The sequence below is a fragment of the Schistocerca gregaria genome, chromosome 2, assembly GCF_023897955.1.
Source record: "Schistocerca gregaria isolate iqSchGreg1 chromosome 2, iqSchGreg1.2, whole genome shotgun sequence".
Taxonomy (NCBI): domain Eukaryota; kingdom Metazoa; phylum Arthropoda; class Insecta; order Orthoptera; family Acrididae; genus Schistocerca; species Schistocerca gregaria.
This window is the reverse complement of record NC_064921.1, coordinates 804,460,441-804,482,806: the sequence shown is the minus strand read 5'-3', so window position 1 is coordinate 804,482,806 and position 22,366 is coordinate 804,460,441. Positions and strand designations below refer to the sequence as shown.

At 42.3% G+C, this 22,366-nt stretch overlaps 1 non-coding gene across 1 annotated transcript; it reads right to left on the bottom strand.

Moving 5' to 3' along the window:
- Nucleotides 1-22,012: 22,012 nt before the first annotated feature.
- Nucleotides 22,013-22,087, bottom strand: Trnat-ugu (transfer RNA threonine (anticodon UGU)). Its single transcript has one exon. It is a non-coding gene; the product is annotated as a tRNA-Thr (tRNA).
- Nucleotides 22,088-22,366: the final 279 nt, after the last annotated feature.

Here is a 22,366-nt window from a genome sequence, read left to right as displayed (position 1 = left end):
GCACCCTCTAGATCTAGATATCCGCATATCCATTAAGAAGAGCAGATTCTCACCACAAAGAGAATTCAAGACAACAGGTCGTTATGGGCATTTGTTTTCCTACAGGAACAGCCCCGATGTTAATTTTTTAACATAATTACTCTTATACAGCCAAATAACAAAGTTTATCAATATCCTTCCTGGAGAGTCGACGGAATCTTCGCGTGAAATGTTTGCCGAACAGCACACATTTAAGCGCGTCCCTATTAGCAAACAGTGTCGCTGACATACTCGTACTGATTCAAACTTCATGTACATAAATACATAGGATTAGTCATGTTAACACTGCTCCGTCTTGAGGAATCTCAGTATTCGTCTTTTCACCTTTTCTACGGTTTTTCTCTACTGCTTTCGCATATCATTTCGTAATTGTTAGATATTTTTCGATACCTGTTATCGGCTATGCTTCCAACATGACTTAACGGTTTCCATCTGATGTGCCTCAATATCTCTCTCATTCTTCAAACGTAACCTGAATTTTGTGTCTTCATTTGGAAAGCGATCAACTGTTCTGTGTCGTAAAGTCGGTATACAGTATATCTTGATAGCCTCTTGACATAGATGTATCTCCCACCTAATTATGGCATCTGCAAGAACTGTGTTAATTACGATGAGACAAAATGATTTGCGCATATGTTCATTGATTCCAGGACTTATGCCTTCTTACTCTACTGCAGATCTACTCAATAACACATTCCTAAAAAAGGAAAACACAAGTCACTAGTAAATTTTGAAAATCGAATTATGGTACATTTATTCTTGCTCCAGAATAGCAAATCAGTATGAGGTAAACTCTGTAAAATAGATCTTTTGTACGTCTACCAGGAAATTAGCGAGTAAAAATACGTGGTCTGTCGGGATTAGAGTGTTGTTGAAGCCATTTCCACGGCTAGGCGCCCGGAAGATTAGACCACTTTCCGTACAAATTATCGCACCAGCACAGGCCTACGTGATGTTTACGCGACCATCGGAGGAGAGTGGGGTAAGCTTCCTGGCGCCGAGCCATTCTTAGCGCGTATTGATCAATTACAAGAGAGAGAACGGAAAATTTTAGACTGTCATCGCTCTAAAAACAAATGTAACTTGTTTGTATTTGACAGCAATTTTGTAATGTTAAGCGAGTTGATTGCGTGTTTAACTGACTCTAATAAGTTGTTAATTATCACCTTGCAAATATTTTGTGTGTACTAAAAAATGAATTCGAGTAAAACACTTCCGAGCTATGGCCTTTGTAAATTAGCATTACCCCCTGAACAATGAGAAGATCGGCTTAGAAAGGATTTGGGCGAAGAAGCCCCACCTAAAGCAACAATTTACAGTTGTTACAGCGAGCCGGCCGCGGTGGTCTCGCGGTTCTAGGCGCGCAGTCCGGAACCGTGCGGCTGCTACGGTCGCAGGTTCGAATCCTGCCTCGGGCATGGATGTGTGTTAGTTAGGTTAGGTTTAAGTAGTTCTAAGTTCCAGGGGACTAATGACCACAGCAGTTGGGTCCCATAGTGCTCAGAGCCATTTGAACCATTTTTTTTTTTGTTACAGCGAATTCACGATAGATTGGTTTTATATTAGTGATGAATTTTCTGTAGGACACCCAAGAACTGCTGTTGCTGATGAAAATATTGGCGCTGTTTGGGCAATGCTTGAAAAAGATGGACGGGCATCTTACGAAATTATTAGGGGGACATTCTATCCTGTATTGGTATGAATTCAATGTAAAAGAAAATTGAGGATTTGCTAGACGACTATGAGTTTGGCTTTAGGAAAGAGAAAGCCACCAGAGAGACTGCTCTGACGTTGCGGCTCATATTGGTAGCCAGACTGACGAAAAATCAAGACAAGTGTATAGGATTTGTCGACCTGGGAAAAGCAATCGACAATGCCGAACAGTGCAACATGTTCAAAATTCTGAGAAAAATAGGGGTAAGGTATAGGGAAAGATAGATAATATATAACATGTACAAAAACAAAGAGGGAACAATAAGACTGGAAGATCAAGGGCGAAGTGATCGTACTAAAAAGGGTGTAAGACAGGGATGCGGTCTTTCGCCCCTGCTGTTCAATCTATACTTGATGAAGCAAAGATGGATACAAAAGAAAGGTTCGAGAGTGGGATCAAAATTCAAGGTAAACGATATCAATGACAAGATTCGCCGGTGACTTAACTGTCTTCAGTGAGAGTAAAGAAGAATTATAGGGGCTGTTGAATGGAATTAACCGTCTAATGGATGCAGAATATGCATTGAGAGTAAATCGATGAAAGACGAAAGTAATTGGAAGTACGAGTAGTCGGGGGCATATCTTCATCCTTTATATACCAAAGTAAACCTGTTTTTATTAAATATGACGTGCTCCCACTATTACTTACTATTCCTTTTTCAAGATGATGATTTTACATCTAGCATTTTGTGGGGAGCGAATGTTTTTCCTAATTTATGGCCATTTTTGAACTTGATGTACTGCAATATGCGCTTGAAAACGGCATAAAAGCCGAAACCTGGGTCGTAATTAAATAAACAAAAATACAGTCAAATGGCGGTGTGTTCGTTTAAAAATTATGTTATGACTGTTACTCAGCAACAACAAAAACTGTTCACTGAAATACAAGTGTTTCGAAGTCTTTTCTGAAAGTGTCTTTGTGGTATGTTGACCTGCCCGAAAGTGGAACATGGACATTAGACAGAACAAGCTGCAATGCTGTAGATATACTGACAGGATCGGATAAATAATGAGCAAGTACTGAACCGAATCGCGGAGGAAAGAAATTCACGGTAAAACATGAGTAAAACAAGGGGTTGGTTCAGCGTACACATGCTGAGGCATCAAGGAGTCGTCAATTTGACGATGGACGGAAGTGGAAGAGGTGAAAATCATAGAGGGAGACTTCAGTAAGCAGGTTCACATAGGTTGCAATAGTTTTGCAGATGTGAAGAGACGTGTAAAGGGTCAAACCAGTTTCATGGTTGAAGACGACGACGACGACGACGACGACAACAACAACAACAACAGCAGCAGCAGCAACAACAAACACTACTATTACGGTTCTAACGTCCCGAGTGGACTATGATAAGACGCTTTCCGATCTTTTGAATGACGTTGCACACAGGCAAGTAGTTGACGATGCTACGAATAAACTCGAGAGGACGATGATGACTTTTCTCAATGAGTCACGCTTCCACGTCACATCATCAAGAGTCTTAAACACGAGCAGCAGAGTCACATAGACTATACGACATTCCTACGATATACAGGGAAAGAATTCCTCTAAGACTCACAGTAATATTGGTGCATCTACACACCTGCTTGCAAAATACTTGAAAACACATTCTGGGGGAATAGGTGGGGAAGTGCGCACACCACATCTGCAATTCCGCTGACTTTCTATGCCGCATCAGTCAACTGCATCTCCAGGATACCGATGTCAGTTTCGATGTAGCCTCACTCTTTACGAGAGTTCCACTGTTTGATTCCTGTAACTAATCGCGAGAAAGTTCGATGATTGTTTCACAGAACATTTTAGGCAATTTCTGACATCTACTTCTTCTTATTCGACGGAAAATATTACCAAAAAAGAGATGGTGTTGGTATGGTTAACCCGTTTTACCTGTAGTGCGAACCCATAAATGGAACACTTTCCAGCAAAGGCATTAAAATCTGCAAATCGAAACCGAAGTGTTTCTATTGTTACGCGGGAGACAAATTTATAATGTGGCCACAAGAAGCGCAAAAGCTTTAACGCAACGTGGAATATTTAAATTCCATCCATCGTATTATAAATTCACGATGGTACTTGAAAAAGTGGGCCAGCTATCTTTGGCCGACATGTTAAGAGAAGAACGGACGAATCCTTCGGCCGCTACGTATATTGAAAAACTAGGCACACTGACCTCCATCGCCACGTCTCGAGCCATCGCTGTCCATCAAAAGGAAATTCGGTGCTAAGGACTCCGGTCGATAAAGCTCCAAGACTTTCAGACAAGGAAAGCCTCGCCGTAGAACACCACCTGCGAATAGTTTGCACTCTAGTCTTCTTGTGAGAAAGAATTTATTTGCCACGACCGTTGTGCTAAGGCAATTAGTTTCAGTAATATGTATTGCCATCCTCTGTTCCATAAAACGGGGCAGTGGCAGTTATGTCATACAATGCTTATACCACTCTGTCACATTGGCAACATCGTTCTGCTGTGACAGTGGTTTAAGCACTGTATGATTGTAACCACCACCTGTCCGTTTTATGGAACAGAGGATGGCAATGCATATTGCCGAAAGTAGTAATACAGTAACTGTGTTAACAAAGTGATTGTTGCACATATATTGTTTTTGACAAGATGACTACAGTAAAAATTTATACATCACCTCCAGCACTGATGAATCATCTCAGGTAACCATAACCTACGAATAGTGTTCCGTAGGAATAAGTACTGAGATTGAGCGGGCGATTGAGTCAAAATCAAAAACACCTGAGGAACACCTTGAGACTGAAACCGTGGAAGAGATGCCAAAAATTGTCTTACACCTTACGTTGGCGCAATATCCGGAAAGATCGGTAGAGTGCTACGGAAACATGGCGTCCGGTGTATTTCGCTCCCTTTAGCCGAGAAAAAAGTCCTCCTCGTAAGGTTAAATACTATGTAGGTCTCCGAAAACCATATGTGTATCGCATTCCACGCGAATGTGCTGTGTCTTACGTGGGCCAGACTATCAGAACAATCGAGGAGAGCTGCAAGGAACACCAGCTACATACCCGAGACTAAAACAATCAAGCATCTACATATACATGGATACTCTGCAAATCACATTAAAGTGTCTGGCAGAGGGTCGTTCGAACCACATTCACAATTCTCTATTATTCCAATCTCGTATAGCGCGTGGATAGAACGAACACCTATGTCTTTCTGCACGAGTCTGATTTCACTTATTTTATGGTGGTGATCGTTCCTCCCTATGTAGGTCGGTGTCAACAAAATATTTTCGCATTCGGAGGAGAAATTGGTGATTGGAATTTCGTGAGAAGATTCCATTGCAAAGAAAAACGCCTGTCTTTTAATGATTTCCAGCCCTAATCCAGTATCATTTCTGTGACACTCTCTTCCATATTTCGCGATCATACAAAACGTGCTGCCTTTCTTTGAACTTTTTCGATGTACTCCGTCAGCCCTATCTGGTAAGGATCCCACATCGCACAGCAGTATTCTAAAAGAGGACGGACAAGCGTAGTGTAGGCAGTCTCCTCAGTAGGTCTGTTACATTTCCTAAGTGTCCTGCCAATAAAACGCAGTCTTTGGTTAGCCTTCCCCACAACATTTTCTATGTGTTCCTTCCAGTTTAAGTTGTTCGTAATTGTAATACTTAGGTATTTAGTTGAATTTACGGTTTTTAGATTAGACTGATCAAGTGCGCCGAGCATTGAGTAGAATACAGTCGTAAATGAGATACCATGAGACCAGTGTATCATTCTGCAAACGCCAAGTTTCTAGGACACCTTGGTTCAAATGGCTCTAAGCACCATGGGACTTAACATATGATGTCATCAGTCCCCTAGCCTTAGGACTACTTAAACCTAACTAACCTAAGGGCATCACACACATCCATGCCCGAGGCAGGATTCGAACCTGCGACCGTAGCAGCAGCGCGGTTCCGGACTGAAGCGCCTAGAACCACTCGGTCACATCGGCCGGCTAGGACACCTTGGTTAAGGTGTGTATCGAAAGGAAGATGTCAGAGAACCTAATAAACTGGTGTGGATGTTTCAGTTTCAGTAACATCTAAGACTCTGTGTTTCACGGAGCATCAGAGCCTGTTCTGTAAAACGAAAGACTATCAATGGACGTAGTGGGCATCGGGAATCGAACTATGCTACAGAGGACGGGGTACCCAAAAGAAAAACCGGAATTACTGCCCTGCGCGGAGCTTGTGTAGTACGGATTTCTGCCGCTAGGCTCTTGTAGCACCAGCTCATTGCCAGTTCGGTGCCGTCTGTGTTGTCGACCTGGCTTGTTCTGTTCACCTGCAGTGATTTTTTTTCTAGCTCTGTTCTGTACTTGTTTCGTTTTTTGTGATGGAAAGCGTAAGGGAACACCTGCAGCTGCGAAATTTTGTTTTCTACTCGGTACAAATGCAGCTGAAATTGTTGTAATGATGAACACAGCTTCCCAATATGAGGCCATGGGAAGAGTCATGTATACGAGTGGTTTGCTAGATTTAAAAATGGTGGAATTCGATTGATGACAAACCTCGTTCTGGACGTCCGCCAACTGCCCGAATCGACGAAAGTACTGAAAAAATTCGAGAACTTGTGCTCACAGACCGTCGAAAGACGATTGATCGACTGCCAGAGATTAGTGGGTTATCTTGGAGTTCGGTTCAGCGAATTTTAACGGAAGATTTGGGAATGGAAAGGGTTGCTGCCAAGTTTGTTCCTCGAGTTCTGACTGACAATCGAAAGGAACGTCGAGATGAAACATCTCGCGCTTTGATACAACAGCTTGAAACTGACACAGATTTTCTGTCAAAGGTCATTCATTTCTGGCGATGAGGCGTACTGCAGGCGAGCCGATGCAAGACGTCGTTTATTCTGCGTTTGTTCCCCCCCCCCCCCCCCCCTCCCGTCAGACTATCAATCAAACCTTTTATGTGGAAGTTCGAAGAAGATCGGGCAACAGTGTTCGTCACGAAAGAACCGATTTGTGGCAGACAAGAGACTGGTTCTTCCACCACGAAAATACACCTGCGCATACAGCCTTCTCTGTTAGACAGTTGTTGGTTAAAAATAGCACGGTTCCGCTGCCCCACGCACTGTAATCTCCTGTTCTGGCTCCGTGCGACTTTTTCTTATTTCGACGCATGAAAATGGGCATGAAAGGACAGAGATTTGACAACATTGAAGAAGTCAAGCAGATAACGAGGGAGGAGCTGTCAGCCATTTCTAAAGATGACTGCACAATATGTTTCAAACAGCGGAAGCACCGATGGGACAAATGTATTAGTTGTAATTGAGAGTATTTTGAAGGAGACGAGGTTGTTTTGTAAACAATTTGAAAATATATAGCTTTTTAAAAATAATTCCGTTTCTTTATTGTGTACCCCCTCGTAGAGCGGAGTGAAACCAGTCTGGATGTCAAATTAAACACCTTTCAGCCATCAACTTTCCAAACTTATTTTATTTGGATACCAGTTTCAGCGTTTTACTACGCCATCTTCAGGCACCTGACGGAGTTGTAAGAAGATTCTATCCCGTTTCTGATCAAAACAGGGGCCAGGAATAATGGTATTCATAGATTTCTGCTTGCAGTAGGAATCACGTCAGTCATGATCTTCCGACTGTTAATGATGAGAGGTGATGGTTGAAGAGATCGCTACAGCAATAAGAAATCTACGAATACCAATATTTCTGGCTTCAGTTTTGATCAGAACCGCGGTGGAATCTTCCCACACGTCGGTCAGGGGCCTGAAGATGACGTAGTAAAACGCTGAAACTGGTAGCCAAATAAAGTAAGTTTGGAAACTAGACGGCTGAAAGGTGTTTAAATTGACATCCTGTATCGAACAGCCGAGTCCTGCAACTCGCAACAGCAGAACTCGGCAGCACCTGAAGAAGACGGCTGTGTGTGTCGTCGAAATTACACTACTGGCTACTACACCACGAAGATGACCGTTCTACAGTAGCGAAATTTAAGCGACAGGAAGAAGATGCTGTGATATGAAAATGATTAGCTTTTCAGAGCATTCACACAAGGTTGGCGCCGCTGGCGACACCTACAACGTGCTGACAAGAGGAAAGTTTCCAACCAATTTCTCATACACAAACAGCAGTTAACCGATGTTGGCTGGCGAAATGTTGTTGTGATGCCTCGTGTAAGGAGGAGAAATGCGTACCCTCACGTATCGGACTTTAATAAAGGTCGGATTGTAGCCTATCGCGATTGCGGTTTATCGTATCGCAACATTGCTGCTGGCGATGGTCGAGATCCAATGACTGTTAGCAGAATATGGAATCGATGGGTTCAGGAGGGTAATACGGAACGCCGTGCAGGATCCCAATGGCCTCGTATCACTAGCATTCGAGATGACAGGCATCTTATCCGTGCATCCACCTCTCGATCCCTGAGTCAACAGATGGAACGTTTGCAAAAAACAACCATCTGCACGAACAGTTTGACGACATTTGCAGCAGCATGGACTATCAGCTCGGAGACCATGGCTGCGGTTACCCTTGACGCTGCATCACAGACAGGAGCGCCTGCGATGGTGTACTCAACGACGAACCTGGGTGCACGAATGGCAAAACGTCATTTTCACGGATGAATCCAGGTTCTGTTTACAGCATCATGATGGTCGCATCCGTGTTTGGCGACATCGCGGTGAACGCACAATGGAAGCGTGTATTCGTTATAGCCATACTGGCGTATCACCCGGCGTGATAGTATGGGGGGGCGTGATGGTATGGGGTGCCATTGGTTACACGTCTCGGCCATCTCTTGTTCGCACGTACGGCACTTTGAACAGTGGACGTTACATTTCAGATGTGTTACGACCCGTGGCTCTACCCTTCATTCGATCCCTGCGATTCCCTACATTTCAGAAGGATAATGCACGACCGCATGTTGCAGGTCCTGTACGGGGCTTTCTGGACACTGAAAATGTTCGACTGGTTAATGGTGGCAGAGCAACTGGTTCGTTACAATACGCCAGTCACTACTCGTGATGAACTGTGGTATCGTGTTGAAGCTGCATGGGCAGCTGTACCTGTACACGCCATCCATGTTCTGTTTGGCTCAACGCACAGGCGTATCAAGGCCATTATTACGACCAGAGGTGGTTGTTCTGGGCACTGATTTCTCATGATCTATGCACCCAAATTGCGTGAAAATGTAATCACATGTCAGTTCTAGTACAATATATTTGTCCAATGAATACCCGTTTATCATCTGCATTTCTTCTTGGTGTAGCAATTTTAATGCCCAGTAGTGTATTTTACGTAAGACGGTAAAAGCAGTTCGGCAGAACTACCCTTTATTGACGACTAGTGGATAATTTCAACCTGACGGTGTGCGCAGTCACAGGCTGCGGGCTGCTCCTCTTGAGAGAGACGGACAGCGTCCGCCTCCTGCTGTGTAGCCAGCGTCAGTGGATGGTGTGAGGGCTCTGCGATGAGGCGTGAGGCTTCGACCGCCGCCGGCCCAGCTGTGCTGTGAGACCGACAGGGGACTCATCGCCACCCGCCGTTTGGTTTCGCAACGCCGAGGCCGCACCGCCCCCACCCAAGCTCCGCCAATCAGCGGAGAGCAGAGAACGGAGCGCGTGCGCCGACACCACAGCCAAGGGCAAGGGCAAGGGCAAGGTCAGCCTCCGCTCTTCCGTCCAGCAGACGGAACGAGACGACTGTGGCGCGTTCCAGACGGTAAACAGTGGCACCAGAGCGTCCGCGAAACTGACGAGTGCAAATGTACACAACAATTTATGAGGCTTTCCTGCGCCCAAAGCTGATTCCACCTAAAAGAGTCGCAATTTGGGTGAGTCATTCATCTTAGTGTGGAACGAACAGACAGGTTGTAACACCACAGCTCTTATGCTGTATGGATTTATTTTGCTTTTGTTTCATTTAATATTACATCGTTAAGCGTCTGTAAATGTGTTTGATTGAATTGATAACACAAAATTTTATAATCCTTTCTTTGTTTAAAACTTTGATATTGTGGCTTGATTCTATGCAAAGTAGTGTATCTATAATTTAAATTCTTTGTCCCATTTGGAGGGAACAAAACTTACTGTATATAATTGTAATTTCTGCGTGAATAATTTTTTTTGTAGAAATGTCAATATGTGCAAATGCTCCGTTTTATTTAATGTATTTCTTTACTGTTATGTAAACTGCTGATCCTCACTTAGGGTTCTTAGTTTGTATGTAAAAGAAGTAGTGTTTCCCCTCGGGAACGAAAGAGTGTAGCGCGCGCAAATTGTGGTTGGCCTAGGTAGAAAAGGTGGAACAAGAGTCAGTCGGGGGCGAGCTACCAGTCGGGGACGAGCTACCAAATTGTGCACAGCCATGTAAATGTTGCATACTGTACTGGTTCAGAGAGAGGTTTTTGCTGCTACTTTCCAATGCCTCGGATGGATGGATAAATAGCTGGAACTATTCTGGAATTTGCATCTATCATCGCCACCAAGAAATGACAGAGTCCAGCAATTCTACCTGCAATTCCACCTACCGACATGCAATCGCCAGCACATTGCGCAATCACTGTAATGGAGCACTATAGCAATGTACAGTGAAGGATCAGCTAAATGGATGTGTTAGTGTGCTCAAATATAAGGTAATTTATAACTGAGTTTATGTACTTACCTTGATTTTTCTCCTTATCATAACACCTCTCAGGTTCCTCTCCGTTTGAACTAAAGTAATTTCCGAGTATCCCTACTGAAAGAACATTAAAGACCAGTGTTTTTGCTAATTAATGCCTCTTGAACATAATAAAAAAAAGAAAGTTAGTGAAAGTAATTTTCCTAATAAAACTGCTTATTAATGTGTTGTTGCCAACTTCAAATTAAAAATTCTGAAGACTGAGGCTTATAAAGTTTTCCTTAGTAAATGTTCACATTACTGCCTGTTGTAAATCGCAGAAGGTGAGTCAGTATCTTACATATATGTTAATTTTGTGTCTCAATGTAGTAAAAGTGGAAAACTGCAGTGTAGAACGTTATATACTCAAATTTGTTAAGTGTTTGTTTCTCCTGTGTATTAGAAGTGCTTATTAATAATATAATAGGATCCACAGTTTGTCTATTGGGTTAATGCTCGGTAACAAGTAACGCAAAGACCACTAATTAAGAAAACCTTAATTTCTTTAGTCAAATGATAGTGAGGAGCAACCTTTAAGTGGATTCAAATTAACTTTCATTTTAAATAGTAACGTATTTAACTGAGAGAGACTTAACCTATATCCAATTAATGATTCTGCAGTTAATAGTAATAATAACGTTATAAAGACCATTCAGTTTGTGTAAGCCCTGAAAGTAATAGTGTGTTTCAGTATCTGTTATAATTTTGCATATAGTTTGTGCTGCTTTAACTGTTAGTTTCAATCTTACCGTACACTTATGTATGTGTCAAGAGTTCAGTGCAGTCGCGTGTGACAAAGTATAGGTTGTGTTTATCCATTCAAATAACTATTTTCTTGAACGAGAATGTTAATCATTCTCTTCCCTAGTTAGGTTGGCGACCTTTTTCTTTACCTGTTAAACAGTACAGATAGGCAAAATTTTGTTTGTTACTGTTCAATTATTTCCGTAATTCTGACTTTCACTTCCGATAAGCTACCTCCGTTAGGTACAACACGGTCAACACAACAAAATTCCTCTCAGAGGGTAACACTGCTCTGTTGCGTTGTACCATAATTGCTTCAATAATATTGTTTTATTTCACAACCTGATTTAAGGTTATGGTACAGCAGTGACAGACACGGGAGTGTTGTAAGGTATTTCAACTTCAAAAATATGTGACCCCTGTCCATTGATGCAACAATCTGCCGCACTTGCTGCCGTCAATTTGTGTTAGAATTTTCTCCTATGTCGTCTTTTTCGCCGTTGGGCAGCTTTTTCGGCTGTGTAGCGACTTTCAGCTGTATGGTACAACGCGTCGAACGGACGTATTTGCGGAACAGTCATTGTGACATTGCATGACACACAAAAGTTTTCACTGTAACCCAAATACATTACCTGATCAAAGCCATCTGGACACCTACACATGGATATTAATATGAGATGTGTCCAATGTTCGTCACTGCAACGGTTTGAGGCCTGCTGGGGACCGTTCAATGAGGCGACTGAATATTTGTGGAGGAGTGGCAGCCCGTTGTTACTCGAGACCCGAAAGAAGAGAAGTTAGTGAGTTTCCACGCTGGGATCTGGAGCGAAGTCTTCTTTCCAACTGTTCCAAAAGGTGTTCCATTGGGTTCAGGTCGGGACACTGGGCACCCCAGTCCATTTCAGGGGAGTTATTGTCCACATGCCATTGCCTCACAGATGCTACTGCATGACAGGGTGCATTATCATGTCAATCTGCTCCTTAAATTCATTATATTTTCATTTTTACCTAATTACCGTTAACATGCATGAGTATAATTGGCAATTCCTTAAAAGAGAAAGGTTGGCCCTCAGTCTTATATAATATAGCACCAGATCTCATTTTGTACTTAGTTTTGTGTGTGTAATTACTCCCCTAATTTATTTTGACCATTCCTAGTTAATACTTTTGTTATAGGGTGAAATCAGTAATTGTTTCGTGACTTAGATTCTATTGTTGACTTATAAACAAGTATAAATTATGTACTAATTATAAACATTTGGAAGAAGAACTACAGGGATTCTTAAAGTATTTATTTGGCTCCATTTGAAAACATGTTAGCAAAGCCCGCCCTTAATTAATTCCAATATAATTACCAGGCTTGTCAAAAGTATTGTTTGTATAACTATGTTAATTTCATTATTTAAACAAATAATTAGGCCTAACCTTTGTGGTAGAAGGAACTGTTAAAAAGGAGAAATTTTTTGATCTATTCAGTTAATTGAATGAGTTATGTTTTAAGTGTAATTTCTGTAAATTAAACATCGAACAGTGTATAGTTTCAGCGCCCATTATTGTGAGGATACAAATAAAGCAGGCGAACGTCACATGTTCCACTACTGTTCGCAATACACAACGCTGTAATCTGTGTTTTCTTAAAGTAAGTGTACCCCAACCCCGGAAAACAACCCCATGTCGTAACACCACCCCCTCGATACTTCAGTGTTGGCACTTGACATAATGGTAGCTAACGTTCTCCACACACATTCGCCAAATGCAAACCCTCCCATCGGGGATTGCCACGGGACATAGCGTGATTCATCACTCCAATTCGTTCGCCTCCAGTCATCCTCTGTCCAGAGGGGTCGGTTTTTACTCCATCTCAAGTATCCCTTAGCACTGACTACGGAAATGTGTGGCTTATGAGTAACAATGTACCCAATTGTTTTTTACTCGCTACGCACAGTCATTGTACTACCTGAGCTGCTGGCACCGCTTTGGAACTCACCAATGATTCCTGCCGCTGATTTCACGCGATTTTTTTTACCATCACAATGTTCGACGGTACCTGTCCGTCAGTACATGAGGTCTGCGTGGTCTTGGTTCAGATGTGATTGGTCCGTGTTTCAACTTCACCATCACATCTCTAGGAATCGATTTGGGCAGCTTTACGAGGTTTGAAATGTCCCTGATGCCTCTGTTAATCAGGTGACACCCCATGACCATGTTCGAAATGACTGAACTCTCCTGCCCGACCCATCCTGCTGTCTGCTGTTTCTCTACTGACATCACAACACTCCCCTCCCCCTTCTTTGGTGCCGGCAGGTCCGCCACTTCCGACATCTGGTGGTCGTTTCGCATTACACAGAGATGTCTGGATAGTTTCGATCAGATAGTATTTGTTCGCATTGCTTCGATGATGATATTTGGTTTGTGGGGCGCTCAACTGCGTGGTTACCAGCGCCGTACAAATTCCCAATCTTTTCATTGTCCAGTCTCGCCACTTTTCTCGAATGATGGTGGAATGATGAGGACAGCACAAACACCAAGTTCACAGGCAGAGAAAATGCCCGACTGGCTGGGAATCAAAGCCGGAACCACATGATCTAGATGTTTGGTTGGTTGATTTGCGAGAGGGGACCAATCAGCGAAGTAATTAGTCCCGTCGGATTAGGGAAGGAAGTCGGCTGTGTCCTTTCAAAGGAACCAACCTGGCAGCTGCCAGAAGCGATTTAGGGAAATCACGGAAACCTAAATGAGGTTTGCCGGACGCGGGTTTGAACCGTTGTCGCCGGCGCTTTAGTCTGGAACCGCGCGACCGCTATGGTCGCAGGTTCGAATCCTGCGTCGGGCATGGATGTGTGTGATGTCAGGTTTAAGTAGTTCTAAGTTCTAGGGGACTGCTGACCTCAGATGTTAAGTCCCATAGAGCTCAGAGCCATTTGAACCGTCGTCCTCCCGAATGCTAATCTAGTGTGCTAACCACTGCACCACCGCGCTCGGTTCGTGATCTAGAGGCAGCAACGCTAGCCGCAAGACCACGGCCTGTGGACGCGCATTGCTTCGGATGCCATGTGTTGGTTTGCATTCGGACTGTCAGAATTCCCTCCCTTCGTCTACCGCATTTCAATTAGTTATCCAGTGGTTGTTTCGAAAGTGGGGGGATTTGTGACTGAATTCGTAAACAACAAAACCACTAAGAATCACATAACTGAAAAACTTAAACTCACTCAAGTGAAATTTTTCGGTCGACGTGCATCAAATCAATTAAAAGCAATGACATCGTATTATATTAGCGCAAATTACAGATGCTACTGGTCGCAATGATAAAGGAAATAGCGATTCCAGTCTTGTCCGACACAATTTTTCAACTATCACGATTCGCTTATTTAATTACCTAATCTGTTTTTGAAATCATGTCTGCTCTGTACCGGCATACAGCTGCACGCATGATATAGATACAAAACCAGACAAAAATAGTCTCGTCAGCAAGGAATTTACAAATGTGGTGTAATGTTGTTCTATTAATTTGATGTGAAAGCGGTGCTGATAGACAATAAAAGCGGGTTAAAAGCTGTGAGCTATCTGAGGAAGTTAACCTTGCATTACTGAGCAACTGTTTCACCAGATATCCAGTCTAGCTTACCAAATTTCCAACCACTCTAACATTAATTATAATCTTTTAATAGTCATACGAAAACCGGTGGTACATATATAAAAAAGAGAATTTAAATAAAAAGAAATAAATCACTCTATATATTTGGAAATTTATTTTAACATTGATCATTGAAATTTCAGCATGTTAAATCTGAGTCATAACTAAGCTGGTGCCTGATCTAGGATTGTGAAAATGTGAGTTTGTGATCTTATGGAACACATCAAATATGGAGCCAAGATTGGGAGACTGCATACAACACTACATTCATAAAATAACACACGAAGAACGTTGCAACGTATGCAAGAGGAAATTAACCACAACCAACCGATTCAATTTTCACCCAAAGAAGTTACGTTCGTAGCGCAATCCTGTCCGTCATGTAATTACCACACACTGGTATACTAAATTCATACTAACTCTCTGTGAAATCTTCCGAAAAGAATAGCTGAGGGCTACTTTGATGATTACACCACATGCTTCACATGGTCCACTTGGTTTACACAAAGAGTGTAACTGCACAATAATTTTGATAATTAAAATAAATTAGATCGAAAAGCAATTTGAAAAAGAAAAACCTCGAACTGGTTACTATCGTCTTACTATTAACCTGATGAGTCAAACAATTGTATAAGCACGTGGTGCTGGTCTCACAAAGTACACCCCACGTGGGTTGAACATAAAGAAAAGTTGCTATATTGAAAAATATTGTTAAGACGAGACGTTATAATCTCAAACACATTCGCATTTAAGATTGATGATCTTAGTTAGAGTTTCTGATCAACACGTGGTTCCAATTTACTCACAAAGTAGTGACAAAGCAACTACTGGAAGATATTCTGAAGTTGACACTCGAAATACACTGCGTTGCAATTTAAGATAACATTAGATATTTTAGAGCTAAAACCTGAAATAAAGGTCATTAAATTTTCATTTAGGCTGATCTTAAGAAATCCATTGTCCTACGGACTTAGCAGACACGCTCTTAGCCGGAGATCTTACCACTTCAGACGCTCGCCACGGACAGACTGACCTGCGCTCCTAGCGAGCGTGCTTCCCAATTACAAACGGAAGTGACCAGAGAGGCAGCTCCCTATACCAACATGACAAGGGACGGACAGGAACATACTAAGAATGGAAAACCTCTCTGGTTCTAGAAAGCGTAGCTACCTGTTCCGACGTTGGTCCTACTGTTCTCTAGCAGACAGGATTGTCTGCTACCATCAAGCAGGCAACTAGAAATACATTTGCACATTCATCCTCACACACAGAAGGGAAGGGGATGACAGTATCTTGTCATATACAGTATATAAAAGAAAGCGGATGTAGGTTCCGTATGAGACTGTGTGACATGAATTACATATAAACTGTTTTTTAAAGTGTAGTAGTGTGACAGATCGTTCTTGTTTACGTGTAAAAGTAACACATTTCACTGCTCAGTCTTCTCCCAGATAATCAGAAACACCACAGTAAATTTAGAAGAGGAATTTATGCCGTAAATGACAACAGATTTAAGAAATTAACATGAAAGGAATCCATCAGAGACCTTTCAGTGGGGTATGATGATTTACTTAACAGTAGCGACGTACACCGGATTAAATGAAGCAACGGGCTCGGGGACTTCGAAATAAAGAGAGTATATAAAGACGAAAACGGCAGTTGTTTAATAACGGTACTCATGCCAGCAGCAAAAGAAGTTACTGGTACGAAGAATGCACAAAGAGAAGAAAATTTCAAACTGAACTAAACAGCTATCAAAGGGTAGGCGAGTGTTTCAGGAACACTATAGAATATGCCGAATTAAATATTTTCAAGAGAAAGTGGCAACAGAAGCAACTGGAAACGATAAGAGTAACAGTATTGAAGACACCAGCACCGGGCAAACACCACATATCTTCCGTTAAGATAATAACGAACAACAGGGAACGTTTTCTGCAAACATACCAAGATGTCTTTGAATATTTTTGTTCTTCAGAAGATCAATAACAAAAGCTAGAAATGGAAATAACGACAATCCTGAAGTTCTGTTAAACAGTACGGGGTATCAAGGAATGGAAGTCACACGCAGATGAAGGTATTTCAGCAGAAATTTTTAAAGCTGGAGAGACAATAAAACCAGATGGTATGTCGAATAGTAGGGTCTTCTGCCGGCTGTTCGCGTCAATGACTACAAATGAGAACAGTTTCACAGATGTGGCTCAACGCTGTACGCTTTGTATTACGTAAGGAATGAAAAAACTATACACTTAGCATTTTATCCATAATTTACAATGTATTCACTAAAAATATGCTTCAGAAGTGAATATAACGCTACGGACTATTTTCATCTCGTGAACCAAAGAGCGGGACAAAGAGTGAATTAACATTTTCGCGAAAGCTTTGAATTAAAAAAAACAACAACAAAAAATGCTTTGGCTTAGGAAGGCATCGAGACAATCTAAATTTATCGCACTGAAGTATATGCACGCCAATGCTACAGCTGCCATTAAACTTTGCTCTGTTCATGACAAAGTCTAGATAAGAATCCGCAATCTTTGTATAGTAGTTTATTTATAATGATGGGTCTGGACTGCAATAACACTTTACAGATAAGTACTTTCGGCCTTTGTCACCGTCAATGTAATCTCTCGCTTAAATCTTGTGGTACGAAGTATAACGTGGAACCTTTGTAAAACAAGATTACATCGAGATCAACTTCATGATGGTCAAGGCCAAACTAGATATCACTGAAGCTTATTCAAAGCAGTCGCGACGGGGACAGAACGCCATTAAGAAAGTGTTATTTCAGTCAGATCCCAAGCCCATCTTATCAATTATAGACGAGGAACTTTCTCCTGAAGTCTTCACAACACGGAACGTGAAACCTAACGTGAATATCGAACAGGAAGAGTTTTGTGACGTCATTACGTGGAATTTTTCATCGCTGAGTATTCTCGCGAGTGCAAAACGCATTGAGTCGTGTCGGATTTCGGTAACGTGAACCAATACGATACAAGATCGTTCCTGTGACACAGGCCGAACCAAGCAGATGCCATATTGGAATACAGCTTCCTAAAGCTAAGACTAAATGCACATTTTTCGCCGGCCGGAGTGGCCGAGCGGTTCTAGGCGCTACAGTCTGGAACCGCGCGACGGTCGCAGGTTTGAATCCTGCCTCCGGCATGGATGTGTGTGATGTCCTTAGGTTAGTTCGGTTTAAGTAGTTCTAGGGGACTGATGACCTCAGATGGCAAGTCCCAGAGTGCTCAGTGCCCTTTTTTGCACATTTTTCAGTCGGCCAATCACTGGGTCATATTTTTACAGTAGGTGCTTCAAACACGAGACGATTTTTAAACCGATATGGTTAGTGAGGAACTCTACCGGAGGTTTTTGGCGATGGTTACGATAAATCCGACAGTTTCCAAATTTGGACGATTTTTAAACCGATATGGTTAGTGAGGAACTCTACCGGAGGTTTTTGGCGATGGTTACGATAAATCCGACAGTTTCCAAATTTGGAAAACCAGACACAAAAGCTGTCGTGAAATATTATTCATCTGCCGATCCTGATCGCTAAACGACTCCTCTGTTCATAATTGGTCAACATCACAAGACATCGTACCGTCGAAAGATATGCCACTCGTCGTCGCTGTTCAGCTGATTTAATTAACCTACGTGATGGATCCGAATGAAACTGTTCCAAGCTAAGTACGCTATGGAGAGTGACAATTATTGTTGCTTTATTGGGGAATATGCTCCAGAACAGAGGAGAGCAAACAAACAAAGTCGTACTTTCATACGTGGTCGGGAAGATTCGTCGTATTTGGTAGACACTGGATAAACACAGACGTGGTTTGTATATATCACCAGCATTATTTTTAATTCATTTCGACTCTTCCTGTTTCTTCATTTATTTACGAAACGTATTCCTAAGATTTTGAATGTTTTATCTGTTAATACTAACTTCACTATCTACCGACAGGTAATACAGGAATACGGGCGTGGACGATCGAAAAATCTGCCTATACTGGAATACGAAACGACGTTCAAAATTATCGGCTGATTGTCACTGACAGGCCGGGTATGTGTCTGTTTCAGTCGCCCGACTAAATTACGTTCTGTAGAAATAACGAAAAACAACAATGATGGACTGACTTGTCGACTTATTTCTCAAATTCCAAAAAAGTAAAATTTAACATTCTAAAAGGGAGAATACGCTTCATTTTCATCTACGTAGATACATTAAAGCAAGAACAGTCCTACCATGAACCATGTTCTTATACGGAATATGAGATTAAATAATAGCAAGTAACGTATCTCACATGTTGACCGACATTATCGTGTATTTCCAAACAATACTTAAAAATTTTCAAAGCTTTGTTTGCTTGTTTATATATTTTATCTATGATTTTTTTGTGAAAGAGGAAATGGAAAATTTGAAAAGGTGTCTTTTCAACGCGTAATGTGCCTTCGAATCCACTGACCCCTCCCTGATGTTGTTCTGGATTGTTATCGCGCGTCTTGTACAATCGCTTGTGATTTTAATACAGCTGTTTCACGCGTGTCAGTTTCTGGAAACAAAATTCCTACAACGGAGCCGCAGAACACACATATTTAAGCGAGCGCACAACGTCCTGTGTGGTGGTCGGTATGCACAGTGCACTCCACGTAGCAGCAGGGAATCTGATAATGGACAGTTCAGCAAGTTTTATTTTTGACGCTGGTGATGCGAAACTTTTTTATACAATTTTATGTTTACTGACTCCTCAGTAAGAATGGTGTCATATAGGATGCTGAGCAAAATTGTGAGAAATCGAAAGACCCGTCTTGATTCAACAGGCGTATTAGAAAGCTATTACGAAAACAAAGAGAGCTTCACTGCAAATTTAAACGTATCGAAAGCCTCACAGACAGACAAAAACTGGCTGCAGCGTTCAACGATGTCGAACGTAAGTTGTATCTGCCGACCTGACAGAAAATCCCATGACGTTTTGGTCTTACATTAAATCTACGCCACCTGTCGAGACACTCTTTGGCCATAACGGTTTCGAAACTGAGGATGACACAGAGAAGGCCGAAATACTACTTTTTCCAAAACTGTTTCACTGTCGATGGTTCCACTGCAGTTCCTCATTTAAATCGTCGAAAGAACTTCAGAATGAGAGATAGCGAAATAAGTGGCCCTGGTATAGAAAGGCAACTGAAATGGCTAACAAGAGAGAAGCTAAGTCGCTGAAGGAGGGAAGCGTTCCTGATTATTGCGACACAGCTGAAGTCGTTCCCGTTTTCGAGTTAGGTCGTCGAATGGACGCACTGAACTATATGTCTACTATATATTTCTACCGTCGGTCTGTTGTGGAATTTTATAACAGGTTATCTGCTCGGGTATTACATTTATGGAGACCGAGAATTTCCTTTGTAAGAATCAGCGTTACTTCCGAATCAAATGATCACGTAAAACCCAGCTCGCTCTGTTCGTCCACGAGATCCAGAAAGCAGTAGCACAGATGCCCAGGTGGATGCCGTGAGCCTTGAGTTTCGGAAGGCGCTCGATACAGTTCGGCACTGCCGCCTAATGAAAACAAACGCGAGCGTGCCGAGTATCAGGTCGGCTTGTAACTGGATCGAAGAATTTCTAGCAAATGGAACACAGCACGTCACAGTCAATGGAGAGAAATCTTCAGAGTCTCATTGGCCCATTACTTTTCATTATATATACATATAAACGAGGAGTAGATAACGTCGGAAACAGACGATGGTTGTAGCAACGCTACAGAATTGCTGCGAAATAAATGTAGGAAGAACTGCAAAGGATCGGCGCTTGGTGCAGGGGAGCTACAGCTGATTCTCAATGTAAACAAATGTATCGCATTGCGCATACACAGGTAGAGAGACGTATTACTGTACGACTGCAGGGTTGCAGATCAATCAGTGGAAGCAGTTACTTCCATAAAATATGTAGGAGTGTGCGTAAGGAGCGATTCAGAATGGACCGACCACGTACGACAAATCGTGGGAAAGGCAGATGGCAGACAGATTCATTGGAAGAATCCTGAGAACTGCAGTCCACGCACAAAGGAGGTAACTTAAAAAACACTCTTGCGAACAATACTCGAATATTGCTCGTATTTTTTTAGGTGCGTCATGAAGCCGCATACGAGGATTGTAACCTTGCGTAACAAAATGTTTTAAAATTTTTAACACTGCTGATTAGATAGCTAGAATTTTTTTTCACTGTGTGTTAAGTAATCCACGTTTACCGACGCGTTTCGAGCTTAACTCGTCATTAGAACACGTTCGAGGAAAGGTGGAATCACAGTTTGCACTTTGCAGCAGTTAGCTGACACATGACACTGTACTGTGTATGAGCATTTCGGCCTTTCTTCTTATGTGAGTTGGTCTCGAAGCATGTCAATAAATGTGTATTACAGAACACCAAGGAGAAAATATCTTTCCAGAGACCTAATCTGCAATGTTACAAGTTTTAACAAATTTTAGTGTTCGTGTCAGTCTGCGACCTGTACCAGACAGGACTGATGGAGCAAATAGAAAAAGATCCCGAGTAGAGGAGCGCGTTTCGTTACATGTTCACTTACCAAGCACGAATGCATTACGGAGACGATCGACAAGCTCCACTGACAGACACTGCAACAGAGGTGTCGTGCATCACGATGTGGTTTACTGTTTAAGTTCTGAGGGCGTTCGTTCCTAGAAGAGTCAACAAATATTGTGGTACATTGCTCCCTCCTACATCCACCACGCGAAAAGATGGTGAAGGTGAAAGTAGACAGATTCGAGCCGGCGCACAGGTTTACTAATAATCGCTCTTCCCGTGAACCACTGTCGAGTGGAGCAGGTAAAGCGCAAGTGATAGTGGTAAATAAAGCAGCTATAGCCAACACACTGTAAGTTGGCATGGAAAGTAAAATGCAGATGTAGATAAACTGCTGTAGCAATTTTATGGTGATCGTTTCGACAAACTGGTAGCAAATAAAGGTTTATTTTATCCGCAGCTTCCGCTGGTACATAAAAAAGGTTTTATTTAACAAGACTGTTGTAAACATGCTTTGCCAAACGTCTCATTCTCGCTTTATTTCTTAGCTTAACAAAATATTATTTACCGTCTGTCATTTTATAGTGTTATTCGAAAAGATAAACGTAAGTCGTTCGGTGAAGTTTAGCAAGTTGGTAAAACTTGTTGGAGGTTTGAAATGATAATTAAATAAAGACCCTAAGCCGTCTACAGGCGTTGATATACATCGACGAGGACAGTTGACAATGTGTGCCCCGATCGGGACTCGAACCCGGGATCTCCTGCTTACATGGCAGACGCTCTAACCATCTGAGCCACCGAGGGCACAAAGGATAGTGCGACTGCTGGAATTTATCCATTGCACGTTCCCCGTGAGACCCACATTTCCAACTTGATGTCCACACACTACATTCGTAGAGCCCCTACCCATAACACTCATTACTCGCGACAGACAATCTTACCGGGTCCCGTACGAGTTCGGGCAATGCGCGTTCATCGGCACAGAAGGAGGAGGTCAATGGCCGGTTAGCCTTAACGATATGAAGATGGTATCGGACGTATCCGAAAGAACAAATAGCATCTTCATATATGTTGGAGGTTTGGT